Here is a 13072-nt window from a genome sequence, read left to right on the forward strand (position 1 = left end):
GTTTTTGTAGACATGGGGTTTCACCATGTTGCCTAGGCTGGTCTCGAACTCCTCAGCTCAATCAATCTGCCCACTTTAGCCTCCCACAGTGCTGGGATTACAGGTGGGAGCCACCAAGCCCAACCCATAAAGTTCCTAACTTTTTATCTCCCTGGGAGCGCACAGCCTACACACACCAGTTTCTCTTTAGAACATACTTAAGAGTCTTGGCTTAGCATCCAACAGACAGAACTTTAACACTTCTACGGATCTGTGCACCTGTCTATGGTGTGGGGTTTTTAAGATCTCTTTCTAATGACACTTTATTTTGCAAAGCAGGACAGTTTCATTCCCAGAAGTGCAGGTACGGTAAATCCTTTGTTCCAGTAACGAAGACAATGATCCAAACCCTAAGCCTCAGAGAAGCCCAGAAACCCTCCAGGCCTCCATTTCTCTGCTCCTAGCACCTGCCTCTCTCTTGACATCAACATCATTCTCCCCTCTCACAGCCCAGCTCCTTCCACAGACCCAGGGATTAGGCACCAGCACCTCAGACTAGATTTTAGAGAATTACCATTCAAGAGGCAATCCTCTTCCCTTGGTTCCAATTTCAAGGTTCTCAAAGACTGGAACAGGGCTAGTTTGAGGCAATGTGCCCCATCGCATAGCCAGAAAGAACCTTACAGTGAAAAGGAAAACAATTCTTCCAAAGTAAGGGGGTGCTGATCCCAGAGGGAGGACAGATGGGCAACCAAACAGTAACCGGGCCACCACATGCTTCACACTCACTGATCAAGGATTTCTAAAACCACTTTTCTTTTCTCTGAATTTACATAGGACTTTGTATCACTCATAAAGGAATGTCTTATAGGCTGATAACACCTTTCTATTCATGCTTATACTTAACATTTAGGCTAGGATAATTTCCTAACCTCAGTGTCCTCACTATAAGATGGGAATTATTATAATCCCTACCTCATAAATTGTTGGGAGGATTAAAATACTTAGTAAAGTGCCTGACTAATAGAAAGGCATTCAATAAATGTTAGCTATTCATGGTGTCATCATCATTATATTTACCATTATTACTAATCTCCTGTATTGCAAGAATTACAGTTTATATTTTTGTAGACCATCACTGTAGCTAAAGGGTCTTTGGGCCATAGGTGATATTCCATAAAGGTTGGTTAAATTGATCTGTGGTTTTTGACTATGGAAACTCAGAACTCCCTCAAAATGTACAAAACAGATTTACCTGCTAAATAAATCTCTTCAAAGCTGACCCCAGGTTTAATTGAATTAATTCCAATGAATTTGTCACAATGATGGAGAAAGGAAACTTAGAGGGCCCCACAGTTGTTTGCTGGTAAAATGAGAAGTTTGGATTAGATCAATGTTTCCCAAAATATTTTCCTCAGAATGTTAGTGCCCCTCGAATCCTGCACAAAGCAAGAGTTTCATGACCAAGTAGCTTTTAAAACTCCTGTACACTCTACTCCCATTCTTCACAATGCACACTTTCATATTAAAAGTTCTGAGAGGTCCTCAACAGAAGACATCACTTAACTTTTTTTTTTTTTAAGACAGATTCTCACTCTGTCACACAGGCTGGAGTACAGTGGCCACCACTCCTGGCCTAAACATTTTTTAACCTGGTGCTTCCCAATCTAAACTCACAGGGACCAGTTTTCTTAATGAAAGAGAATCAGACTAGCTTGTAACCATAGCTGGTGACACTCCCCTGCCCCATTCCTTGTATGTCCTCAGTGGACTAGGTCAGGAATAAATAAATTTTCCTGATTCTCAAGGGCTGGTCACTCCTTTGCACTGAGCTCAAAGCTTCTCTGTAGCATGGGTCACAATGAATGGTAGCCCTGATAGCCTAGAGTAGCCTTTCAGCCTTCTCTGAGCCTCTAAAGACTGAGGATCCTTGGCATGAAATGGAGCAACTGATATACCCTTGCTTCCCCTGGGGACTCTCTTGCTCTCAAAAAGGAATCAGCCATCATCTCCATCTAGATACTATACTATCTGACTCAGCTTGACCAGCCTGTCCCAAAATGAGAATCTGGGTAAAATAAGCATTGAAACACTTCATTCCTTGTAGATTCACAAAACATATTAGCATATTAAAGACTATGAAGTTCTGCAGGAAAAAAAAACCTATTTAACTTTAATCCAACATTGCCAAGTTTTATTTGACCATGGAAGATTTTTCCAAAACACTTACAAACAGATCAAGGACATTAATCTTTCATGAAACACTAGATCCCCAGGGTCCTCTCCAGCTACATCATTCTGTGATTTTCTTTTTTATTTATGATGCATTAAAAGATTAATCTCTATCAGACTTCCATTTAGAAATTCACCAGAATGTGCAAAGGCAGCAGGTAAAATTGCTGAAGGGTATTATAAAAATACCCTCCAGTGATTTTTGAAACTTAAACTGAAATATTTATATAACTATATATTTCAGTTTGTATATTATATATATATGTATATACACACATATACATGTGTGTATATATATTGGTGTATGTATATCTATATCTATGTATATATGGCATTATATCCATTTTACAGATGCAGAAACTGAGCTTTAGAGGGGGTGAGCAATTGGTCCAAAGCCACACAGCACACAGGTAGTCATTGATAAAGGTAAAAACAAGAGTTGAAGCCTGAGGTGTAATGACACAGAGGCAAGTACACAAATGTTTACAAGTTACACATATGACACGTGCCTTTAACATGAATTTCTTGAACATTCATTTAGAGGTCTTACAATGAAGACATCAGAGTGGCAGCAAGTTCTGTTGGAATCAGGGGAGCGTGTTCTTCTATAATCCCCTGGCTAACAGGAAAGCACACTGATTTGGCCCATGGTAGTTATACATTCCCATTGAGTCAGGGGCCACTTCTATGCACACAGGAGGTGCTAAAAATATGCTGTTGACTCATTGCCTCTAAGAGCAGAAGAAATGCCAAAAGTATAGGACAAGAGGCAGAAAAGCACACGGAAAAATGTCGTAGGGCAGTCCTCTGAGGAAGTGTTAGATCCCTTTGAAATCTGTCCAAACACTTTCTTGTGCTGGGGAAAGTCAATTACATATTTCAAGCAACCCCACATGTCATACGAGTATCTTGTACGTGTTTGTGTACTCGTGTCTGTGAACTTACATCTCAGACTTCAACTTCTCGCTCCCCACCCTTATCAATGACTGCCTGCATGGCCTTGGGCAAGTTGCTTTCCCTCTTCAAAGCTCAGTTTCTGCATCTATTAAATGGACATAATGCTACCTACCTCATGGGGTTAGTGATCACATTTAAGGAGCTAATATGTGAAAATTGCTTACACAGTACCTATCACATAATAAGGGTTTAATAAGTGTTTGATGTAATTGTTTTGATTATTACTACTATTACTAAAATAATAATTACTACAATAATAATGATTCTTATTCTCTATATTAGTATTATCTTTGAAAATGGGCATGGATTTTGTCTATGTAACACTTTTGGCACAATATCTAGCATTATATCACACACAAATTAGAGAATTCATGTTATTAAGGATGAAAAAATATTTTTACTGACCCTTAAATTCTTCGTAAGTAACTGCAAAAGAAGCCATTATCCCAACACATGAAATAAAAAAAAAAAAAATTCAGTTCCTCTGGAGTTTGTTTTTGGAGGTAGCCACAGGATACCTAAATTTTTTTTATTTTCAGAGAGACCGAGGGGCTCACTAGGTTGACCAGGCTGGTCTTGAACTCCTGGTCTCAAGCCATCCTCCCACCTCAGCCTCCCAAAGTGCTGGGATTACATGCATGAGCCACCACATCCAGCCTACCTAAAATATTGAATGCTGTTAATAAATCTCCTGAGGCCAGCATAAGAAGGTGATGGGCAAAACTAATGCAGGTATGTTTTTCTGGCTTTTACATGTATTGGGCCAAACTTTGAAAAGCACTTACTATTAATGGCTAACTTGCAAAATTTGTGATTTATTAAAAGCAGATTTTAATTGTTTTACCTAAAAATAATAGGCCTCTGATCGGCCAAAGATGAAGATTTAATTTCTAGGTGTTCCCCACAATACCTAGAAACATCAGTGGAATCGATTATTAAACACTTTAGAACTATTCTCATCAAAGTTCTTTAATATATAATACAGCAAAAGAAAAGTTTCTTTTCTAAAGGCTTCTCTATACTTTTTTTAATAGTTGAATTTCATTTCTGAAGGCTCCTAAAAAGAATAGAATTTAGATCTTTATTAAAGAGGAAATATATTTTCCATGTTTAATTTAAATTACATTCCATCAGTCATTTGCAATCTTAGCCTACACGGAATTTCTTTTTTTGGTAGTTTTTATGTTTGGGCTTTAGGAGGGGATTCCCAATAATCTCTATATAAATATTTCTAATCTCTATATAAATATTTTAACATTTCAATGTAAATTAGTTTTTTAAAGCTATTTTATCCATAAAAATAATAAATTTGCATGGCTGAGGGTGAAATAATGTGTTACCAGGACCCCTCAGTTTTGGGGGTTGTGAGTAGATCCCATCTTCATGTTCCTCCAGCCCAGCCCAAGCCTGGCTCAGGGCCTCCTCCCCCATTTGTCAGGAACCACCATCCCCAGGGATTCTATGTGCCCTGCCTGACCAGTGTTCTCCATCAGAGTTTACCAATCTTTTGTTCATTCCCTCAGAGCACAGCTAAGCAAGAGTACACTAATTTGAAAATTAACTCAAGCAAATAGAGGAACAATATCCCCAACACATTGCATTTTAACATAGGGTTTCCTGGACACACTGTTTCAACCCAAGAGTTGGGCTAATAGTAGGAGTTCCATCTGCTAAAATACGGCTGTCAGCTTCAGAGGGAAATTCATGAACGTCTTCGTAGTTTGTTTTTACGTTTCACTTGGCACTGTTTCTAAAATTTCCTCTGAAGCCAAAAAATAAGTTATTTCCCAGCACACTGGCTACTTTTCATTTATCATTGGATTGATTTTTGTAACTTGCAGTAGGAGCTGAAATCGACCAGGGGGTTCTTATCCAACAGACAGCAGCAAAACTCTTTGTGTATCTGCGTTCCTTTCAACAAGCGTGATTTCCTCAATGGCATCATTTGTGAGCGTAACACAGAGCTCAGCAATAACGTTTCTTCACTAACCCTACCAGGTATCCAACATAGGATGTTACTTCCTTTCACTGTTTTCCGACTCCTGGCAGATATTAATCATTGGGATTTGGGAACAAGGAAATATAATTTCTGAGAATGCTTGGGAATTGCCAAATTCATATGATTTTCATAACACTTCACTTACAAGTTTTTGAAAAATAATAAGTGACTATAATAACAAGCAAATAGTCGTTTTTTTCTGTAACAGGATTATATGAAATGTTTTAGTAGTCTTCTGTTTTAAAGAGATATGATAACAAATGATGATTTATTATTATTATGAGCCAACATATTGTAACAAGATTATAAAATCCAATAGCATTAATAGAGAAAACATTAAAAAGAAATGAATATTATCACAAAATAAATGCTAAAGAAAAGTCCTTTAAAGATTGAAAGGTAACACCACAAATACTTAATGCTTTAATCGTTGTTTACATGACATTGTTAAACAAGGCATCAATCATCCCCTCCAATACCATTTAAATAACATAACATTCTGATCTCCTGGCAAGATGAATAGCACTAGAAAGAAGCAACTGTCAAAATTGCCGATTTAAGGGCATATTTTGTTTCTAAAACTTGGCATTTCTTAGAAAACCTCTCATAGGATTTGTAAAACATATACTATGCCTATGAACACATTAATATTTATTTGCAGAAATGGTTCACTGTTAGCAGTGGACAAGGCCATGAACACACACTTGTAACACAGCAACAGATACAAGAAAGTCTGACTGAGGCTCCTTTACTGCTCCTGTCCTGTTCACCTTAACTTTCATCTCCACATGTCAGTGCTTCCTCATCTTGCTTGACTTGAAGTCAGTGCATTTCTTCAAGCCAGTAAGTTCTCTATACTGACTATTAAGCTGTAATTTTCACAGGAAAATTAGAATGTTCCTTCCCATTTTCCTAATTTCTCAACTGATTTTTCTCAGAATTCAGAATCCATAAATATTGAAATGCCAGGAGAGAATTTCCAAATGGAAATGCTGTTCCCTTCGTCCATTTTCAGAAGAAACCATAGGATAGTGTTATCCTTCTCTTCTCCAATTTTTTTTTTCCTGCAAACTTATGGTTATCACCTCTTTAAGTGAGTAGCTCATAATTTTGCCTCCCCTGCAAATGGTCCCAAAACAGTGAAGTGGGTCCTCTTTAGCTGTGTCTTTAGTACATAATCCTGCATTTCTGACCATATGCAGGGAGTGTGACCCAGGGAAGGATCCCTGACTCAATGGGATTTCTCTTGCTGTCTCTAGAATTTGAACACCGGAACCCAGACGTACAGAGGCTGGGAGCCATCGTGGTGTGCTATATTGATGACGGCAGCAGTGGGTAGTGTGGGGGCAGTTAATTGACAGCTACCTGTTGCTGACATCCCAGGAACTGCCTGAACCTCCTCTTTTCCAGTCATAAGATATCTAAGATTCTGCAGTATTCTTCATTAAATCCTAGCATGGTTTAAGCTAGCCAGAATTAGGTTCTGTTGCTTTCAATCAACAGAACCTTAGCTAATACGTTGTTATTTCCTGGTCTTTGTTCCTTTAATTTTCCAGGAAAAGAAGGGAAAATGGCTTACTGGTTTTAAAAAGAGACAAGGGACAACATACCATTTATGCAAAATTTAGAAGCACTCAAAGGAAACTCTGGAAAGTTCCTGAGACATACCTAGGTAGGATCAGCATAAAACTTGAACAGTGTATCTAGATCATGGTTGCCATGGTTGCCTTGACACAATGAACATCTGTATCAAGATCATATTTTCTTGGTGGGACAGAGAGAAGCACAAGGCGGGACTCACATTTACAGTAATCCTTGTTTTCCAGGGAGCATACAACCCAGTTTGTCCAGAGCTGTTCATCTTAAGTTTGTTATCCCACCATAATTATAAATAGAACCTCCTTTTTCTCTCAAGAATATCCCACTTTGGATGATAATTTCTGTGACTACCCATTAAGAATATTTAATAACTATAGAAAACTGCTTCTCTATATTTTTTGTATGTTTGAAACATTTTATAACAAAAATATCTTTAAAGTTATCACCTACACAGAATATAGCTGCCAAATGTTCCTACTCTGCTATTCTAACCATGAATCCCTCTGGGGCCCCTTCCTCCTATGGCGCTTGTGAGGATGAAATGAAATATGCTCTATGAAGTGCCCAACAGTGACCAACACGGAATAAAATACAGCCACCATAGGTGGCCTTCCCTTATGTTCACCAAACTCCTGATAAGTTATTCGGTGATGTTTTAATCTTAATATTTTATGTAGATTATACATTCATCTGATTCAAAATGCAAAAGGTACAAAAGCGTATACAGTTAAAAGTTTCCCAACCCACTACCATTTATCTCCCTGGAGGCAACTGTTTCCAGATTTTTGAATATCCTTAAAGAATATCATATGTATGGAAAAGAAAGATTATATATTTATATGCATCTGTGTATGCATTTTCCTATGAGAGGCTCACAAAGTCTCCTTGAAGAGATATCATTATTACAAATACCCCTCAATTTACAATGGGGTTATATTCCAATAAACTTATGAAAATATTGTAAGCTGAAAATGCATTTAATACACTTAACCTACTAAACATCATAGCTTAGCTCGGCCTACCTTAAACACTCACATTAACCTACAGTTAGGCAAAATCATCTAACAGAAAGCCCATTTTATAATAAAGTGGGCTTTGAATATCTCATGTAATATAATGAATACTGTACTGAAAGTGGAAAACAGAATGGTTGTATGAGTACTCAAAGTACAGCTTCTGCTGAATGTGTATTGCTTTCAAACTAGCTTAAAGTTGAAAAATCATAAGTCAAAATATTCTAAGTCAGGGATTGTTTGTACTTCTACTTTACATGATGAAATTGAGCCTTGAAAAGATTAAGTGACTCGCCCAAGGTCACACTGGCAGTTAAATAGTGAAACTTGGATCCAAATTGTTCAGTCACTACATGTATTGTCTTGAAATTTGAAAAAGAGGAAGAGGAATTAAACTACCAAATCGAAGGACTATTTTAGGCATAGAAGAAGCAGATGCCTTCATGTCCAAGTGATTGTGAAAAGCCCACTTGCCCCAAAATATGTCTCCTGGTCATATGAAATTCCACCATTTCAGATTTTTACCTGGGGATTCAGAGTAATCTGCTGTTTTCCTAGAGCTCCCCTAAAATAGAAATAGAAAATTTTGGAAGGCTAAATATATGCTAACATTGGAAAACTCATTTTCTCCCCTTCGTAAGGCAAGGTACTGAAGGAGGGGGCCCTACGGGCTGTGCAGGGACATCCTGGAGGCATGGGGAGAAGAAACTGAAAGGCAAGTTTGTATGGAACAAAGAATACCGATCTCAGGATTCTCCCTTGAACCTGCCCTAACTTTGTTCAAATAGACTTAGCCACTGACCTGCTGTCAAAAGACCACAGCCAATCTGACTTGTTTTCAATATAATGATGAATATTGATTTGGTCCCTTCATCCAACATTCTCAGCTGGATCTTTTTTGACCAAGGATATACATTACTAGGTGAGTACAGGCAGTTAATTCTTCCACACGGGACTTCAGAGTTTCTGAGTTAACCAGAATCACCCACCTTAACATCTGCCAGTTTATACCCCAAGTCCTGACCAGTGCCCCCTACCTGCTATGCCTCATGTTTTCAATAGAGCATAAAATCAGAAATGAAAGATGAAACATCATAGCCAATATCACAGAAATACAAAGGATCCTAAGAAACTGCTAGGTATAATTACACACTAACTAATTGGATCATCTAGAAGAAATGGATAAATTCCCAGACACATAAAACCTACCAAGATTGACTCATGAAGAAATTTAAAAATCTGAACAGACTAATAGCAAGCAAGGAGGTTGAATCAGTAAGAAAATGTCTCCTATCAATGAAAAACCCAAAACCAGATGGCTTCCCAGATTAATTCTACCAAATATTTTAAGAAGAACTAATACCAGTCCTTCTCAAACTCTTCCAAAAAGCTGAAGTGGAGGGAATACTTCCAAACTCATCTTACAGGGCCAGCATTACCCTGATTCCAAAGCCAGACAAGAACACTACAAGAAAGGAAAATGACAGGCCAATATCCTTGATCTACATAGATGCAAAAATCCTCAACAAAATCCTAGCAAACCAAATTCAATAGCACATTGAAAGAATCATTCACCATGATCATGTCATGGTTCAACATAAGCAAATCAATACATATAATATACCATATTAGAAAAATAAAGGACAGAAACTATATGGCCATCACAATAGATATAGAAAAAGCTTTTGACAAAATTCGAAACCCTTTCATGGTGAAAAAAAAAACACCCAACAGATCACGTATTGAGGGACTGTATCCCAAGAAAATAAAGGCCATATATGACAAACCCATAGCTAACACCATAATCAATGGTGAAAAGTTGAAACTTTTCCTCTACCATCAGGAACAAGAGAAGGATGCCCACAGACACCACTTCTCAGGGTAATTAGGAAAAAGAAAGAAATAAAAGGCATCCTAACAGGAAAGGAAGAAGTGAAACTGTCTCTACTGACGGCATGATCTTGTTATATATAGAAAACCCTACAAACTTCACTAAAAAAAGGTTAGAACTCAACACAAAGAAGGGAACAATAGACACTGGGGGACTCCAAAGGTGGGAGGGAAGGATGGTGGGAGCAAGGGTTGAAAAACTACCTATCGATTACTATGCTCACTGCTTGGGTGGTGGGATCATTAGAAGCCCAAACCTCAGCACCATGCAATATACCTGTTTAAGAAACCTGTACATCTACCCTCCTGACTCTAAAATGAAACATACAATATTTAAAAAACAAAAACAAATAAATACAATTTGAAAACTGTTAGAACTGAACTGATAGGTGAAATCAGTAAAGTTGTAGGATACAAAATCAACATATAGAGCCTTGAACACAGCAACATCCAGCTGTCTGACACGAAAGTCTCAGGGGCAAGAAAACCTCTATATGAACTCAGAAACAATGAGCTAAGTTGTGTTTATGTCTGAAAGGATGTTAAGAACTTCATTCATGTTACATCAGAGCCAACAGAAAGAACCAACAGGAAACCTGTACCCAACAAACAGAAATGACAAGATGAAGGGAAAGCAGAGGTAAGGGCTTACCTTAGAAAGGGCAAGTGATTAGCTCAGTATGTAATACAATGTTTGCTCCTGAGCCAAAAATTTGTACAATAATTTGGATATTACTTGCACAACCAGAAAAATCAGCCACTCATTAGGAAAATGTGTTTCTGTATAAGTCTTAGGACTCAGCTATCTATAATAACATGAAAAGACAATATTTTCATCCAAAATGAGTATTTTTGTTTGTCTTGGCTTGTTATTCTAACGTCAACAGCCTCTAAATAAACTGTTGAAGTACATGATATAACCACCTCTTTCTCCATCTTTCCCATTGCTCCCATAGGGTTTCAGTTGTGCAATTTCACCATTAGCAAAGCTTTTTGCTGAAATCTGGCTTTTCAAAGGGAGAGTATCCAGAAACAGAAGATGCTGATCTGGAAGGCTCTTCCTAATAGAACTGCTGCTTCAGTTTAACTTGAAAAAGCCCACACCCAGTTCCTAATGACAAACATCTGAACACCGGGTCTTCCCATGAGCATGACCATGCTATGCCTCCTGCTCGCTCTGTTCTATAAGCAACCCACAGATTGCTCCCTGTGAAGAGGAGCCTGCCAGGGGAGCAGCATTCCACCAGACCCTGATTTAGCAAGATATTTCCGTATCATTCCACCAACCAGCTGGAAGTCCTCCACTGCTCTTGTGTAAAAATCTAACTCATCTCGCTGAATTTCCTGATTTAAAAGTCTAATTCATTTCACCAAAAGTGTGACAGAAGGAAACCAAGTACACCATCTCTCTCTTACCAAACCAAAGCTATTGCATGTGCATTCTGGGGGAAAAACATGGTCCAAATATGTTATGGAGGGGGTGCCAGCCCAGTGTCATCCTCTTACTATTGCCATAGGATCTTGGCTGATGGCATCAGAGGAAAAACAAGTTTATCGATTACTTTCAACCACTAAGCTCACTCCTCCATGAAAAATAAGTCACAAGTCCAATGTCTCTTATTAAAATAAGCATTGCAAAATATAAAGGAGTCACACTTTTAAAATGGGACACACGTTCTCTAAGCGGTGAACCACGTTAGAGGTGCACTGTTTACATTGTATAAAGTCCCCTGGAGCCAGGGTTAGGAAGCGCATCTGTTCTTTGGTGTTCTGGGATGAAGGAGAAAGGAAAATGTGCTGCCAGAAGTGAGTGGGAAGGAGCCCATGAGATAAAGGAAGTAAATCCATTTGCTGATTGCAATAATAATGGTAATACACGAAGCTATACATACATACATACATACATACATGCAAACTTTCACATTTTTTAAAAAAAAGAACTTAAGGCTTCCACTCATGTAATCAGCCCTTATGAACTCTCCTGATTAGCTGCAAGGAAAATCTTCCTTTCTCCTCTTTCTTGCACCATCCTGGGCTCCCTTTTGACTTTTTTTTTTTTTTTAACTTATAAACGATCAGCTCATATTCTGAAGTTTGTAGTCCCCTCCCGCCCCCTCTCTCTCTATACGGCTCATTTACATTGGCAGCTGCCGTGCTGCTGGGCATCCTCAAACCCACAAGTTTCCCTTTAATGTTTGAGCAGACAAACATGATCATGCACTAGGCATCACTGTGCCACTCAAAATGCTTTTTTTGTTTTTTTTATTGCATCTGAGAGAAATCTCAAGGTTGCAAACCTGGAGTCAGAATTGTCTCCATGTGTCTCAGTGGGAAGAATATCGTGTGAAGAAACAAGTTGATTCTACTAATCAAAAGGAATTTTTTTTGATATCAGGTCATCCTCCGAATGAATTTATATTACCGAGTGGAGGGTCACATGAAGAAAATGGTCAAACAGCACCACCTAGAGCAAGAGCTGAGAAGTGCAGCGGAGCCGGGCTGTGTCAGGAAAGAAAAGCAAGCTGGGGCCTGGCTCAGCGCTCTCCCCTCTGCTCCTGTCTGCACGGAAAGATTAGGATGAAAGTGGCAGGAAGCCTGTGCACCTAGTATGCATCACTTGAAGGGAACACACAGATTCCAGTAAACAGTTGGAAGGAAATGTTAATACCAGGCTCTGCTAAACAATATGAAATGACTCCTAGATGAGACAAGCGACTTTCATCAAAGTTTCCTGATACCTGAAAAGACAGCCCAGGGGATCCTGCACTACATGTGGTGTATGTAAATTAAGCGGGTTTTTTTCCCCTTTGTAATCAAGGCTCATACACAAACAAAATCACACTTTAGAAACGGCCTATTTCAACTTGTAACTAGCTTGCTTTCAGGGGCTCCAGGTCAAAAAGAAATAGAGCACAAAGACGCTTTCTCCTTAGGGATCATACACAAATTCACTCTGTCCGTTTCTTTCCCACATGGAGCAACAAAGCCCTCAGCCCTCTCCATCCACTACGCGGGTCCTTCCTGATTAAAGTGAGATAAATCACAGTCCTCTCTCTCCAGATGGCAGGCGACAAGAGGGGGATGCTTGCCTCAAGAAGTCCTCCCCATCCCTCTGCATTCATGCAAGCCCGAGCGGAGAGATGCAAGAAATTACGGATGCATTTTAATTCCCCAGACCCTGCAATTAAAAATGGAAATTTTTTGGCCACGCGTGTTGGCTCACGCCTGTAATCCCAGCACATTCAGAGGCCGAGGTCGGCGGATCACCTGGGGTCAGGAGTTCGAGACCAGCCTGGCCAACATGGTGAAACCCTGTCTCTACTAAAAATACAAAAATTAGCTAGGAATGGTGGTGGGCGCCTGTAGTCCCAGCTACTTGGGAGGATGAGGCAGGAGAATCACT

Source organism: Pan paniscus, chromosome 14 (genome assembly GCF_029289425.2).
Source record: "Pan paniscus chromosome 14, NHGRI_mPanPan1-v2.0_pri, whole genome shotgun sequence".
In the NCBI taxonomy this organism is placed as follows: Eukaryota; Metazoa; Chordata; class Mammalia; order Primates; family Hominidae; genus Pan; species Pan paniscus.